Source organism: Triticum urartu, chromosome 5A (assembly GCF_056163025.1).
Source record: "Triticum urartu cultivar PI428250 chromosome 5A, HENAU_Tu73, whole genome shotgun sequence".
NCBI classification, from domain to species: Eukaryota; Viridiplantae; Streptophyta; class Magnoliopsida; order Poales; family Poaceae; genus Triticum; species Triticum urartu.
In genome coordinates this window covers 444,086,091-444,102,157 of record NC_141877.1, presented here as the reverse complement: position 1 = coordinate 444,102,157, position 16,067 = coordinate 444,086,091, and positions in this window count along the sequence as shown.

Here is a 16,067-nt window from a genome sequence, read left to right as displayed (position 1 = left end):
GTGTACCGGGATATGCAATGATTCATGAGTGACATGTATGAAAGAATTATGAATGGTGGCTTTGCCAGAAATACAATGCCAACTACATGATCATGCTAGCAATATGACAATGATGGAGCGTGTCATAATAAACGGAACGGTGGAAAGTTGCATGGCAATATATCTCGGAATGGCTATGGAAATGCCATGATAGGTAGGTATGGTGGCTGTTTTGAGGAAGGTATATGGTGGGTGTATGATACCGGCGAAAAGTGCACGGTATGAGAGAGGCTAGCAATGGTGGAAGGATGGGAAAAAGTGCGTATGATCCATGGACTCAACATTAGTCATAAAGAACTCATATACTTATTGCAAAAATCTAGAAGTTATCAAAGCAAAGTATTACGCGCATGCTCCTAGGGGGATAGATTGGTAGGAAAAGACCATCGCTCGTCCCTGACCGCCACTCATAAGGAAGACAATCAATAAATAAATCATGCTCCGAGTTCATCACATAACGGTTCACCATACGTGCATGCTACGGGAATCACAAACTTCAACACAAGTATTCTTTAAATTCACAACTACTCAACTAGCATGACTCTAATATCACCATCTTCATATCTCAAAACAATTATCAAGCATCAAACTTATCTTAGTATTCAATGCACTCAAAAGAAAGTTTCACATATCTTGAATACCAAGTATATTAACATTAAGCAAATTACCATGCTATTAACGACTCTCAAAATAATCTAAGTGAAGCATGAGAGATCAAGTTTCTTTAAAACAAATCCACCACCGTGCTCTAAAAGATCTAAGTGAAGCACTAGAGCAAAAATTATCACGCTCAAAAGATATAAGTGAAGCACTATGAGCAAAACTATCAAGCTCAAAAGATATAAGTGAAGCACATAGAGTATTCTATCAGATTCCAATTCATGTATGGCTCTCTCAAAAGGTGTGTACAACAAGGATTATTGTGGTAAACTAACAAGCAAAGACGCAAATAATACAAGACGCTCCAAGCAAAACACATATCATGTGGTGAATAAAAATATAGCTCCAAGTAAATTACCGATGGAAGTGGACGAAAGAGGGGGTGCCTTCCAGGGCATCCCCAAGCTTTGACTTTTGGTGTCCTTGTATTATCTTGGGAGTGACATGGGCATCCCAAGCTTAGGCTCTTGCCACTCCTTGTTCCATAATCCATCAAAAAGAATTCACCCAAAACTTGAAAACTTCACAACACAAAACTCAATAGAAATCTCGTGAGCTCCGTTAGAGAAAGAAAACAAAAGACTACTTTAAGGTACTGCAATGAACTCATTATTTATTTATATTGGTGTTAAACCTACTGTATTCCAACTTATCTATGGATTATAAACTATTTTACTAACCATAGATTCATCAAAATAAGCAAACAACACACGAAAAACAGAATCTGTCAAAAACAGAACAGTCTGTAGTAATCTGTTACTAACGCAAACTTCTGGAACCCAAACAATTCTACCAAAATTAGAAGACCTGGAAAATTTGTTTATTGATCAGCAGCAATTGGAATCAGTATTTTATCACGTTCTAGTGATTTTTAACAATTCGGGCACTGAGAGCAAAGTTTCTGGAAATTACAGCAAGATCAAATAACTATCATCCAAGAAGATCCAATAGGTCTAGCTTGGCACAAACACTAATTAAAACATAAAACCACATCCAAACAGAGGCTAGATGGATTATTTATTCCTAAGCAGAAGCAAAAACAAAAAATACAAAATAAAATTTGGTTGCCTCCCAACAAGCGCTATCGTTTAACGCCCCTAGCTAGGCATAAAAGCAAGGATAGATCTAGGTATTGCCATCTTTGGTAGGCAATCCATAAGTGGCTCTCATGATAGATTCATATGGTAATTTTATTTTCTTTCTAGGGAAGTGTTCCATACCCTTCTTTAAGGGAAATTGTAATCTAATGTTTCCTTCCTTCATATCAATAATTGCACCAATCGTTCTAAGGAAAGGTCTACCAAGAATAATAGGACATGAAGGATTGCAATCTTTATCAAGAACGATAAAATCTACGGGAACATAATTCCTATTTGCAACAATAAGAACATCATTAATTCTTCCCATAGGCTTTTTAATAGTGGAATCCGCAAGATGCAAGTTTAGAGAGCAATCATCAAAATCACGGAAATCTAGCAAATCACATAAAGTTTTGGGAATAGTAGAGACACTAGCACCCAAATCACACAAAGCATGAAACTCATAATCTATAATTTTAATTTTAATAGTAGGTTCCCACTCATCATAGAGTTTTTTAGGGATAGAAACTTTCAACTCAAGTTTTTTTTCATAAGATTGCATCAAGGCATCAACAATGTGTTCGGTAAAGGCCTTATTTTGACTATAAGCATGAGGAGAATCTAGCACGGATTGCAACAAGGAAATACAACCAATCAAAGAGCAATTTTCATAATTAAATTCCTTGAGATCCAAAATAGTGGGTTTAGCAACGTCTCGGTTTTTATTTATTTCAATCCCAGTTTTATCAATTTCATTATCAAGATCTAGAAACTCCGAATTCTTAGAACGCCTTCTGGGTAAGGGAAGATCATATTCAGTTTCATCAAGATTCATATTGCAAAACAAAGATTTAATAGGGGACACATCAATAACTTTTAGATCTGCATCTTGATTTTCGTAAGAATTGGAAGAACACGCTTTCATAAAGGCATCTTTGGAAGCACGCATCCTAGCGGTTCTTTCCTTGCACTCATCAATGGAAATTCTCATGGCTTTGAGAGACTCATTGATATCATGCTTAGGAGGAATATATCTAAGCTTTAAAGAATCAATCTCAAGAGAAATTCTATCTACGTTCGTAGCCAAATCATCAACTTTAAGCAATTTCTCTTCAAGCAAAGCATTAAAATTCTTTTGTGAATTCATAAACTCTTTAACACTACTCTCAAATTCAGAGGGCATCTTATTAAAATTTCCATAAGAGTTGTTGTAGGAATTTCCATAATTATTAGAAGGATTACTAGGATAAGGCCTAGGATTAAAATTCCCTCTATACGCGTTGTTTCCAAAACTATTCCTACCAACAAAATTCACATCCATAGGTTCATTATTATTCTCAAGCAAAGTAGATAAAGGCATATCATTGGGATCAAGAGGAGTATTTTTAGGAGCAAACATCTTCATAAGTTCATCCATCTTTTCACTCAAAACATTGATTTCTTCTATAGCATGCACTTTTTTACTAGAAGATCTTTCGGTGTGCCATTGAGAATAATTAGCCATAATATTATCAAGCAATTTGGTAGCATATCCTAATGTAATTTCCATAAAAGTGCCTCCCATGGACGAATCTAAAAGATTTCTAGAAGCAAAATTCAATCCGGCATAGAAATTTTGTATGATCATCCATAAATTCAAACCATGAGTAGGGCAATTGCGAAGCATTAATTCCATTCTTTCCCAAGATTGGGCAACATGCTCATGATCAAGTTGTTTAAAATTCATGATATTGTTCCTAAGAGTGATAATCTTAGCGGGGGGAAAATACTTAGAGATAAAAGCATCTTTGCACTTGTTCCAAGAATCAATACTATTTTTAGGCAAAGATGAAAACCAAACTTTAGCACGATCTCTAAGTGAAAACGGAAATAACTTCAATTTGACAATATTGTTATCCGTATCTTTCTTCTTTTGCATCTCACACAAATCAACAAAATTATTCAGATGAGTAGCGACATCTTCACTAGGATGTAAAAACAAAGCAAGTAAATAAAGTGATAGAGATTAATATGATGAGAATAGACCCGGGGGCCATAGGTTTCACTAGTGGCTTCTCTCAAGAGCATAGATTTTCTACGGTGGGTGAACAAATTACTGTTGAGCAATTGACAGAATTGAGCATATTTATGAGTATATCTAGGCAACGATCATGTATATAGGCATCACGTTCGAGACAAGTAGATCGAAACGATTCTGCATCTACTACTATTACTCCACTCATCGACCGCTATCCAACATGCATCTAGAGTATTAAGTTAAAAACAGAGTAACGCCTTAAGCAAGATGACATGATGTAGAGGGATAAATTCATACAATATGATAAAAACCCCATCTTGTTATCCTCGATGGCAACAATACAATACGTGCTTTGCAACCCTTTCTGTCACTGGGTAAGGACACAGCAAGATTGAACCCAAAGCTAAGCACTTCTCCCATTGCAAGAACTACCAGTCTAGTTGGCCAAACCAAATAGATAATTCGAAGAGACTTGCAAATATAACTCAATCATACATAAAAGAATTCAGAGAAGAATCAAATATTTTCCATAGATAATACTGGATCATAAACCCACAATTCATCGGTCTCAACAAACACACCGCAAAAAGAAGATTACATCGAATAGATCTCCACAAGAGAGGGGGAGAACATTGTATTGAGATCCAAAAAGAGAGAAGAAGCCATCTAGCTACTAACTATGGACCTGAAGGTCTGAAGTAAACTACTCACACTTCATCGGAGGGGCTATGGTGTTGATGTAGAAGCCCTCCGTGGTGGATGCCCCCTCCGGCGGAGCTCCGGAACAGGCCCCAAGATTGGAACTCGTGGATACACAAGGTTGCGGCGGTGGAATTAGGTTTTTGGCTCCTGTTCTGATCGTTTGGGGATACGTAGGTATATATAGGAGGAAGGAGTACGTCGGTGGTGCGTCAGGGGGCCCACGAGGTTGGGGGCGCGCCTAGGGGGGCGCCCTCCACCCTCGTGACCGCCTCTGGCACTGCTTGGAGTAGGGTCCAAGTCTACTGGATCACGTTCGGTGAGAAAATCACGTTCCCGAAGGTTTCATTCCGTTTGGACTCTGTTTGATATTCTGTTTCTTCGAAACACTGAAATAGGCAAAAAACAGCAATTCTGGGCTCGGCCTCCGGTTAATAGGTTAGTCCCAAAAATAATATAAAAGTGGAAAATAAAGCCCAATATAGTCCAAAACAGTAGATAAAGTAGCATGGAGCAATCAAAAATTATAGATACGTTGGAGACGTATCAGACCCAAAGCGCCTATGATACGTCGACACGTGGCACGGCCCAACAGAGGCCCATTCCTATGAAAAGGCCGGCCCGTTTGACTTGGTCAAAAGGTGGCGGGCCGGCCCATGGCAAGCCTGTTAATGGCCTGTTCGCATATAGCCCATTTACAGCCCGCTAACCCAGGGCCCGTTTACGTCCTATCCAAATTAGGCCTAGTAGCGTCATCTGGGCCGTCCAATATAATTCCAGCCCGTTTTAACTTCCGGCCCATGTATGGCCCATGACGTCTTTCAGCCCATATGAGGGCCTTAGTAACCCTCGGCCCCTTAACGGCCCGTGGTAAAACTGGCCCGTAACGAATAGTGTATCACTTTATACCCATTAACGGCCCATTATTCTGTTGGATCGTTTCTAGCCCATGTTATCTTTCGGCCTTCTTAGGGCCCATTTATTCTTGGGCTCATTTCCAGCATTTGGTTACTTATGGCCCGTTACTGTCATTTTCTGCTTGTGGGCCAAATTCAGCCCGTGGTTATAGTCGGCCCGTTTGTGGCCCGTTAATACGTTGGGCCGTTCTCATGTAAAAAAACCCGTTAGGCTGTTTTCATAGAGTTATCAAATATGGCCTATTAACGGCCCGTTATTGTCCATGAATAGTACGGCCCATGATTGGCGAAATGATGATACGCCCCGTAGAAGGCTCATGGATCCTACAGCCCGTAAAAGGCCCATGAATTGTACGGCCCGTAGAAGGCCCATGTGTCGGATATGGGGTTCCGGCAAAACCCTTAAGGTTCAAACTCTGGGGTGCGCGCGAAGATCTTTCCCCTACCGAACCACGCCCAAACGCCTCGCTGAGAATCTAAGCTACCCGATGAACAACACAAGGGACACAGGTTTATACTAGTTCGGGCCACCGTTGTGGTGTAATACCCTACTCTAGTTTGTGGTGTGGTGGATTGCCTCAGGGGCTGATGATGAATAGTACAGAAAAAGAACAACCTCGCAAGGGATGTTCTTGTGGTGGTGTTCTGCTTGGGAAGGACTCGATCCAAGATGCCTCACACTGTGATGGCTAGCCCTATATATAGAGGCCTTGGTCCTCTTCCCAAATATTTGAGCAGGAAGGGATTCCACAATGGCAGGATTTGAAGGGGAACATCTAGTACAACTTATACTGAATAAAGTTGGTCTTCGGCTGCCAAAGGCACTGGAGATGACACCGTCTTGGGCTCCACGGTGACCTTCGTCGTACCGCTCTGCTAGTCTTGGTCTCGTTGCACCGAAATGGTAACCTTTACTTGATGCCTTGGTACTCCGTGCCTGTGCTTGCCCCCTTTGCACCAAAGAGGAAACAAGGACACTGCACAGGCCGGCGCCCGCCTAGCGCCCGCCTGGTCTCGATCGTCATGGCTTGCATCACGAGCACCTCGCGAGGTACCCTGATACGTCAATTTTGCATCATGCTTTTATATCAATATTTATTGCATTATGGGCTGTTATTTCACGTTATGTCACAATACTTATGGCTATTTTCTCTTATTTTACAAGGTTTACATGAAGAGGGAGGATGCCGGCAGCTGGAATTCTGGGCTGGAAAAGGAGCAAATATTGGAGACCTATTCTGCGGAACTCCAAAAGTCCCGAAACTCCACGGAATATCTTAAAATAAATAAAGAAAAATCGCCGCCAAAGATGAAGGCCAGGGGGCCCACACCCTGCTCACGAGGGTGGGGGCGCCCCCCTGGGGCGCGCCCCCTACCTCGTGGGCCCCCTGGTGGCTCTCCGACGCCCATCTTCTCCTATATGAAGTCTTTCGATGAGAAAAAAATAGAAGGCAACCTTTCGGGACGAGACTCCGCCGCCACGAGGCGGAACCTTGGCGGAACCAATCTAGGGCTCCGGCAGAGCTGTTCTGCCGGGGACACTTCCCTCCGGGAGGGGGAAATCATCACCATCGTCATCACCAACGCTCCTCTCATCGGGAGAGGGAAATATCCATCAACATATTCACCAGCACCATCTCATCTCCAAACCCTAGTTCATCTCTTGTATCCAATTCTTGTCTCCAAGTCCGGGATTGGTAGGTTGCTAGTAGTGTTGATTGCTCCTTGTAGTTGATGCTAGTTGGTTTATTTGGTGGAAGATCATATGTTCAGATCCTTTATGCATATTATTACCCCTCTGATTATGAACATGAACATGCTTTGTGAGTAGTTACGTTTGTTCCTGAGGACAAGAGAGAAGTCTTGCTATTAGTAGTCATGTGAATTTGGTATTCGTTCGATATTTTGATGAGATGTATGTTGTCTAACCTCTAGTGGTGTTATGTGAACGTCGACTACATAACACTTCACCATTATTTGGGCCTAGAGGAAGGCATTGGGAAGTAATAAGTAGAGGATGGGTTGCTAGAGTGACAGAAGCTTAAACCCTAGTTTATGCATTGCTTCATAAGGGGCTGATTTTGAATCCATATGTTTCATGCTATGGTTAGGTTTACCTTAATACTTTTGTTGTAGTTGCGGATGCTTGCAATAGAGGTTAATCTTAAATGGGATGCTTGTTCAAGTAAGAACAGCACCCAAGCACCGGTCCACCCACATATCAAATTATCAAAGTACCGAACACGAATCATATGAGCGTGATGAAAACTAGCTTGACGATATTCCCATGTGTCCTCGGGAGCGCTTTTCCTATTATAAGAGTTTGTCCAGGCTTGTCCTTTGCTACAAAAAGGATTGGGCCACCTTGCTGCACTTTATTTACTTTTGTTACTTGTTGCTTGTTACAATTTATCTTATCACAAAACTATCTGTTACCACTTATTTCAGTACTTGCAGAGAATACCTTGCTGAAAACCGCTTATCATTTCCTTCTGCTCCTCGTTGGGTTCGACACTCTTACTTATCGAAAGGACTACGATAGATCCCCTATACTTGTGGGTCATCAAGACTCTTTTCTGGCGCCGTTGCCGGGGAGTGTAGCGCCTTTGGTAGGTGGAATTTGGTAAGGAAATATTTATTTAGTGTGCTGAAATTTTCTGTCACTTGTTACTATGGAAAGTAATTCTCTGAGGGGCTTGTTTGGGGTATCTTCACCCCGTCCAGTAGAGCAAAGAGTTGCTCCTCAACCTACTGAACCTACTGAACCTATTGAAAATGAAACTCCTTTTGAAATTCGTTCGGGTATGATGGAAAAACTGCTAGCTAACACTTTTACAGGAGATGGAACAAAGCATCCTGATGAACATCTACGCTACGTGGATGAAGTTTGTGGACTATTTAAGCTTGCAGGTATACCCGATGATGTTGTTAAGAAGAAGGCCTTCCCTTTATCTTTGAAGGGAGACGCATTGACATGGTATAGGCTATGTGATGATATGAGATCATGGAACTATAAAAGATTGAAATTGGAATTTCATCAAAAGTATTACCCTATGCATCTTGTTCATCGTGATCGCAATTATATATATAATTTTTGGCCTCGCGAAGGAGAAAGCATCGCTCAAGCTTGGGGGAGGCTTAAATCAATGTTATATTCATGCCCCAATCATGAGCTCTCAAGAGAAGTAATTATGCAAAGTTTTTGGGCTCGGCTTTCTGATAACAATCGCACCATGCTCGATACTTCTTGTGCTGGCTCTTTTATGATGAAGACTATTGAGTTTAAATGGAATTTATTGGATAGAATTAAATGCAACTCTGAAGATTGGGACCTCAACGAAGGTAAGAGTCAGGTATGACACCTAAGTTTGATTGTGTTAAATCTTTTATGGATACCGATATTTTCCGTAAGTTTAGCACTAAATATGGACTTGACTCTAAGATAGTAGCTTCTTTCTGTGAATCTTTTGCTACTTATGTTGATCTCCCCAAGGAGAAGTGGTTTAAATATCATCCTCCCATAGAAGTAAAAATAGCTTCACCTATTAAAGTTGAAGAAAAGACTATCACTTATAATGATCCTATTGTTCCCACTTATGTTGGGAAACCACCTTTCCCTGTTAGAATGAATGATCATGCTAAAGCTTCAACTGTTGTTCGTAAAAGCAATATTAGAACTTGTACACCTCCTGAGCAAGTCAAAGTAGAACCCAATATTGCTATTGTTAAAGATCTCTTGTCTGATAATATTGATGGGCATGTTATTCAATTCCGTGGTGAAACTGCTAGAATTGCTAAACCTTGTGCTAGAGATAAACATAGACCTGTGGTAGGCGTGCCTGTTATTTCTGTTAAAATAGGAGATCATTGTTATCATGGCTTATGTGATATGGGTGCTTGTGCTAGTTTTATACGTATTACCTTGTATGAAGAAATTATGCATGATATTGCACCTGCTGAGTTAGAAGATATTGATGTGACAATTAAACTTGCCAATAGAGATACTATATCTGCAATGGGAATTGTTAGAGATGTTGAAGTCTTGTGTGGAAAAACAAAATATCCCGCTGATTTTCTTGTTCTTGGTTCTCCACAAGATAGCTTTTGTCCCATTATATTTGGTAGACCCTTCTTGAATACTGTTAATGCTAAGATAGACTACGAAAAGAATGTTGTTACTATTGGCTTGGATGATATGGTTCATGAGTTTAATTTCTCTAAATTTAGTAAACAACATCGTGAGGAGGAATTGCCTAGTAAGGATGAAATTATTGGTCTTGCTTCTATTGCCGTACCTCCTAGTGATCCTTTAGAACACTATTTGCTAGACCATGAAAATGATATGTTCATGAATGAAAGAAGGGAAATAGATGAAGTATTCTTTAAACAGGAACCTATTCTGCAACACAATTTGCCTGTTGAAATCCTAGGGGATCCTCCTCCACCCAATGGTGATCCCGTGTTTGAGCTTAAACCGTTGCCCGATAATCTTAAATATGCTTATCTTGATGAAAATAAAATATATCCTGTCATTATTAGTGCTAACCTTTCAGAGCATGAAGAAGAAAGATTATTGAAAACTCTGAAGAAGCACCGTGCCGCTATTGGGTATACTCTTGATGATCTTAAGGGCATTAGTCCCACTCTATGTCAACATAAAATAAATTTGGAAGCGGATGCCAAACCAGTTCGTGATCCTCAACGATGTTTGAATCCTAAAATGAAAGAAGTGGTAAGAAAAGAAATACTGAAGCTCCTGGGGGCAGGTATAATTTATCCCGTTGCTGATAGTCAGTGGGTAAGTCCTGTCCATTGTGTCCCTAAGAAGGGAGGTATTACTGTTGTCCCTAATGATAAAGATGAATTGATTCCGCAAAGAATTATCACAGGTTATAGGATGGTAATTGATTTCCGCAAATTAAATAAGGCTACTAAGAAAGATCATTACCCCTTACCTTTTATTGATCAAATGCTAGAAAGATTATGCAAACATACACATTATTGTTTTCTAGATGGTTATTCTGGTTTCTCCCAAATACCTGTGTCAGCTAGAGATCAATCAAAGACTACATTTACATGCCCTTTTGGTACTTTTTCTTATAGACGTATGCCTTTCGGTTTATGTAATGCACCTGCTACCTTTCAAAGATGCACGATGGCCATATTCTCTGACTTCTGCGAAAAGATTTTTGAGGTTTTCATGGACGACTTTTCCGTCTATGGTTCCTCTTTTGATGATTGCTTGAGCAATCTTGCTCGAGTTTTGCAGAGATGTGAAGAAACTAATCTTGTCTTGAATTGGGAAAAGTGCCACTTTATGGTTAATGAAGGTATTGTCTTGGGACACAAAGTTTCTGAAAGAGGTATTGAATTTGATAAAGCCAAGGTTGATGCTATTGAAAAGATGCCATGTCCCAAGGACATCAAAGGTATAAGAAGTTTCCTTGGTCACGCCGGATTTTATAGGAGGTTCATTAAGGACTTCTAAAAAATTTCTCGGCCTCTGACTAATTTACTACAAAAAGATGTACCATTTGTCTTTGATGATGATTGTGTAGAAGCATTTGAAATACTTAAGAAAGCATTAGTCTCTGCACCTGTTGTTCAGCCACCTGATTAGAATTTACCCTTTGAAATTATGTGTGATGCTAGTGATTATGCTGTAGGTGCTATTCTAGGGCAAAGAGTTGACAAGAAATTAAATGTTATCCATTATGCTAGTAAAACTCTAGACAATGCTCAAAGAAATTATGCTACTACCGAAAAGGAACTTTTAGCAGTTGTTTTTGCTTGTGGTAAATTCAGACCCTATATTGTTGATTCTAAAGTAACTATTCACACTGATCATGCTGCTATTAAATATCTTATGGAAAAGAAAGATGCAAAACCTAGACTTATTAGATGGGTTCTCTTGCTGCAAGAATTTGATTTGCATATTGTTGACAGAAAAGGAGCTGAGAACCCCGTTGCAGATAACTTATCTAGGTTAGAGAATGTTCTTGATGACCCACTACCTATTGATGATAGCTTTCCTGATGAACAATTAAATGTCATAAGCACTTCTCGTAGCACTCCATGGTATGCTGATTACGCTAATTATATTGTTGCTAAATTTATACCACCTAGCTTCACATACCAACAAAAGAAAAAGTTTTTCTATGATCCGCGACATTACTTTTGGGATAACCCACATCTTTATAAAGAAGGAGTAGATGGTGTTATTAGATGTTGTGTACCTGAGCATGAACAGGAACAGATCCTACGCAAGTGTCACTCCAAAGCTTATGGAGGACACCACGCTAGAGATAGAACTGCACATAAGGTATTGCAATCCGGTTTTTACTGGCCTACTCTCTTCAAGGATGCCCGTAAGTTTGTTTTGTCTTGCGATGAATGTCAAAGAATTGGTAATATTAGTAGACGTCAAGAAATGCCTATGAATTATTCACTTGTTATTGAACCATTTGATGTTTGGGGCTTTGATTATATGGGACCTTTTCCTGCCTCTAATGGATATACACATATTCTAGTTGCTGTTGATTATGTTACTAAGTGGGTAGAAGCTATTCCAACTAGTAGTGCTGATCATTAATACCTCTATTAAAATTCTTAAGGAAGTTATTTTTCTGAGGTTTGGAGTCCCTAGATATTTAATGACTGATGGTGGTCCACACTTTATTCATGGTGCTTTTTGTAAAATGCTTGCTAAATATGACGTTAATCATAGAATTGCATCTCCTTATCACCCGCAATCTAGTGGTCAAGTAGAATTGAGCAATAGAGAGCTCAAATTAGTTTTGCAAAAGACTGTTAATAGGTATAGAAAGAATTGGTCCAAGAAGCTGGATGACGCATTATGGGCCTATAGAACTGCATACAAGAATCCTATGGGTATGTCTCCGTATAAAATGGTTTATGGAAAAGCTTGTCACTTACCTCTCGAACTAGAACATAAGGCATATTGGGCTATTAAAGAGCTCAACTATGATTTCAAACTTGCCGGTGAGAAGAGGTTATTTGATATTAGCTCACTTGATGAATGGAGAACCCAAGCTTATGAAAATGCCAAGTTGTTTAAATAAAAAGTTAAAAGATGGCATGACAAAAGGATACAAAAGCGTGAGTTTAATGTAGGTGATTATGTATTGCTATACAATTCTCGTTTAAGATTTTTTGCAGGAAAACTTCTTTCTAAATGGGAAGGTCCCTACGTTATCGAGGAGGTCTATCGTTCCGGTGCCATAAAAATCAACAACTTCGAAGGCACAAATCCGAAGGTGGTAAACAGTCAAAGGATCAAACACTATATCTCAGGTAATCCCATAAAAGTTGAAACCAATATTATTGAAACCGTAACCCCGAAGGAATACATAAGGGACACCTTCCAGACCGTTCCAGATTCCGAAAAGGAATAGGTATGTGGTACGGTAAGTAAACCAACTCCAAAACAATTTTTAAGGCAATATTTCTCCATTTTGGAATATTTAGAAAAATAGAAAAAATAAGTGGCAGTCCGGGAAGGACACGAGGCCTTCACGAGGGTGGAGGGCGCGCCCTACCCCCCTGGGCGCGCCCCTACCTCGTGAGCACCTCGTGTGCCCTCTGGACTCCGTTTTCCTACACGATACGTATTTTGGTCGGTAAAAATTCATTATATATTCTCCCGAAGGTTTTGACTCTCGTATCACGCAAATATCCTCTGTTTTTGTTTCGAGCTGTTCCTGTTGCAGATTTGGAACAAGATGTCGTCCCAAGATTCGGAGGGAGAGAGCTACATGGCTGATTATATTGCAAACCCAAAAGTATATGGGGATGTGGAACATTATGGCTGGACCACGGAGGAATAAGAAGACTATGATCCAAAGAGGAAGGAGGAAACAACCTCCGATGAAGAGGACGATCCACTACCTCAACATGGTGATATGCATGTGGAGTTCAAGAAGTCAAGCCTCCCTAAGGTCCAGTCTATCCCACCTCGTTTTTTGCAGTACATCAAGGCAGCACTATGCAAAAAGATCATGAAACTTGAGCTCGAGAATGAGGATCCAAGGGAGGAAAATTTTAGCCTCAGACGCAAGCTAGAGAAGAAAAATGCAACAACTCCATCATCAACAACTCCTACTTCACCACCCCCGAAGACATAATCACATGGGTATGGGCACTCCCCTTGGCAACTGCCAAGCTTGGGGGAGGTGCCCTGGTATCGTATCACCATCACAACTCCTATCTTTACCGTTTTTCTTAGTTCGATCCTATTAGTAGTATCTTTATTTAGTAGAATAAAGTCATCGCATGATCTAGTTTTGAGTTTTGCTTTATAATCTTTCTTTGTAATCGAGTTCGTGAGCTATATAATAAAGATTAGTGTTGAGTCAAGGGATTGATTACTTTGCCATGATCTTGGGTAAATAGAAAGAGTAAAAAGAATCAAAGAGTTCATATTGATCTTATTGAAAGTAATGACTTCACATAGAAAGAGTATGATGATTAAAAGTTGTTGGTAGTTGGCAAATATAGCTTTGGTCATCGTTGCAATTAATAGGAAGTAATAAGGAAAGAGAGGTTTCACATATAGATATATTATCATTGACATCTTTTATGATTGGGAGCACTCATTAAAATATGACATGCTAAAGAGTTGAGGTTGGACAAGGAAGACAACATAATGAGTTATGTTTTCTTACATCTGAGATAAATTATGTTATCATGGATCCTCTAACGAGTTGAGCTTGCCTTTCCCCCTCATGCTAGCCAAATTCTCAGCACCAAGTAGAAATACTACTTGTGCTTCCAAATACCCTTAAACCAGTTTTTGCCATGAGAGTCCACCATATCTACCTATGGATTGAGTAAGATCCTTCAAGTAAGTTGTCATCGGTGCAAGCAATAAAAATTGCTCTCTAAATATGCATGACTTATTAGTGCGGAGAAAATAAGCTTTGTACGAACTTGTTGTGGACGTAATAAAAGCGACGAACTGCATAATAAAGGTCCACATACAAGGGGCAATATAAAGTGACGTTCTTTTGCATTAAGATTTTGTGCATCAACCCTAAACGCGCACGACAACTTCTAATTCCCTCTGGGAAGGGCCTATCTTTTATTATTATCCTCTACCTTATGCAAGAGTCATGGTGATCTTCACCTTTCCTTTTTCATTTTATCCTTTGGCAAGCTCAGCATGTTGGAAAGAACATGATATATATATCTAATTGGATGTAGGGGAGCATGAATTATTATTGTTGACATTACCCTTGAGGTAAAAGGTTGTGGGGCAAAACTATAAGCCCCTATATTTCTCTGTGTCCGATTAAAACTCCGTAACCACAAGTATTGCGTGAGTGTTAGCAATTATGAAGGACTAAGTGATAGTTGAGTATGTGGACTTACTTTTAAGCTCTGACATAGACTCTTTCCGATGTTATGATAAATTACAGTTGCTTCAATGACTGAGGTTATAATTTGTTGGTGCCCAATAAGGTTTCTGATTCATACTTTTGCTATGTGAAAAGATCATCACTTGAACATAAGTAATCATATGACAAAATCTATATATGTTGCTGTTATGGAAATAATCATGATGCCTTCATGTCCGTATTTTATTTTTATCAATGCCTCTACCTCTAAACATGACGACATATTTATTGTTATCGGCTTTTCACTTGAGGACAAGCGAGGTCTAAGCTTGGGGGGAGTTGATACGTCCATTTTGCATCATGCTTTTATATCAATATTTATTGCATTATGGGCTGTTATTTCATGTTATGTCACAATACTTATGGCTATTCTCTCTTATTTTACAAGGTTTACATGAAGAGGGAGGATGCCGACAGCTGGAATTCTGGGCTGGAAAAGGAGCAAATATTGGAGACCTATTCTGCGCAACTCCAAAAGTCCTGAAACTCCATGGAATATCTTAAAATAAATAAAGAAAAATTGTCGCCAAAGATGAAGGCCAGGGGGCCCACACCCTGCTCACGAGGGTGGGGGGTGCCCCCCCTGGGGCGCGCCCCCTACCTCGTGGGCCTCCTGGTGGCTCTCCGACGCCCATCTTCTCCTATATGAAGTCTTTTGATGAGAAAAAAATAGAAGGCAACCTTTCGGGACGAGACTCCACCGCCACGAGGCGGAACCTTGGCGGAACCAATCTAGGGCTCTGGCAGAGCTGTTCTGCTAGGGACACTTCCCTTCGGGAGGGGGAAATCATCACCATCGTCATCACCAACGCTCCTCTCATCGGGAGAGGGCAATCTCCATCAACATCTTCACCAGCACCATCTCATCTCCAAACCCTAGTTCATCTCTTGTATCCAATTCTTGTCTCCAAGTCCGGGATTGGTGCTAGTAGGTTGCTAGTAGTGTTGATTACTCCTTGTAGTTGATGCTAGTTGGTTTATTTGGTGGAAGATCATATGTCCAGATCCTTTATGCATATTATTACCCCTCTAATTATGAACATGAGCATGCTTTGTGAGTAGTTACGTTTGTTCCTGAGGACAAGGGAGAAGTCTTGATATTAGTAGTCATGGGAATTTGGTATTCATTCGATATTTTGATGAGATGTATGTTGTCTAACCTCTAGTGGTGTTATGTGAACGTCGACTACATAACACTTCACCATTATTTGGGCCTAGAGGAAGGCATTGGGAAGTAATA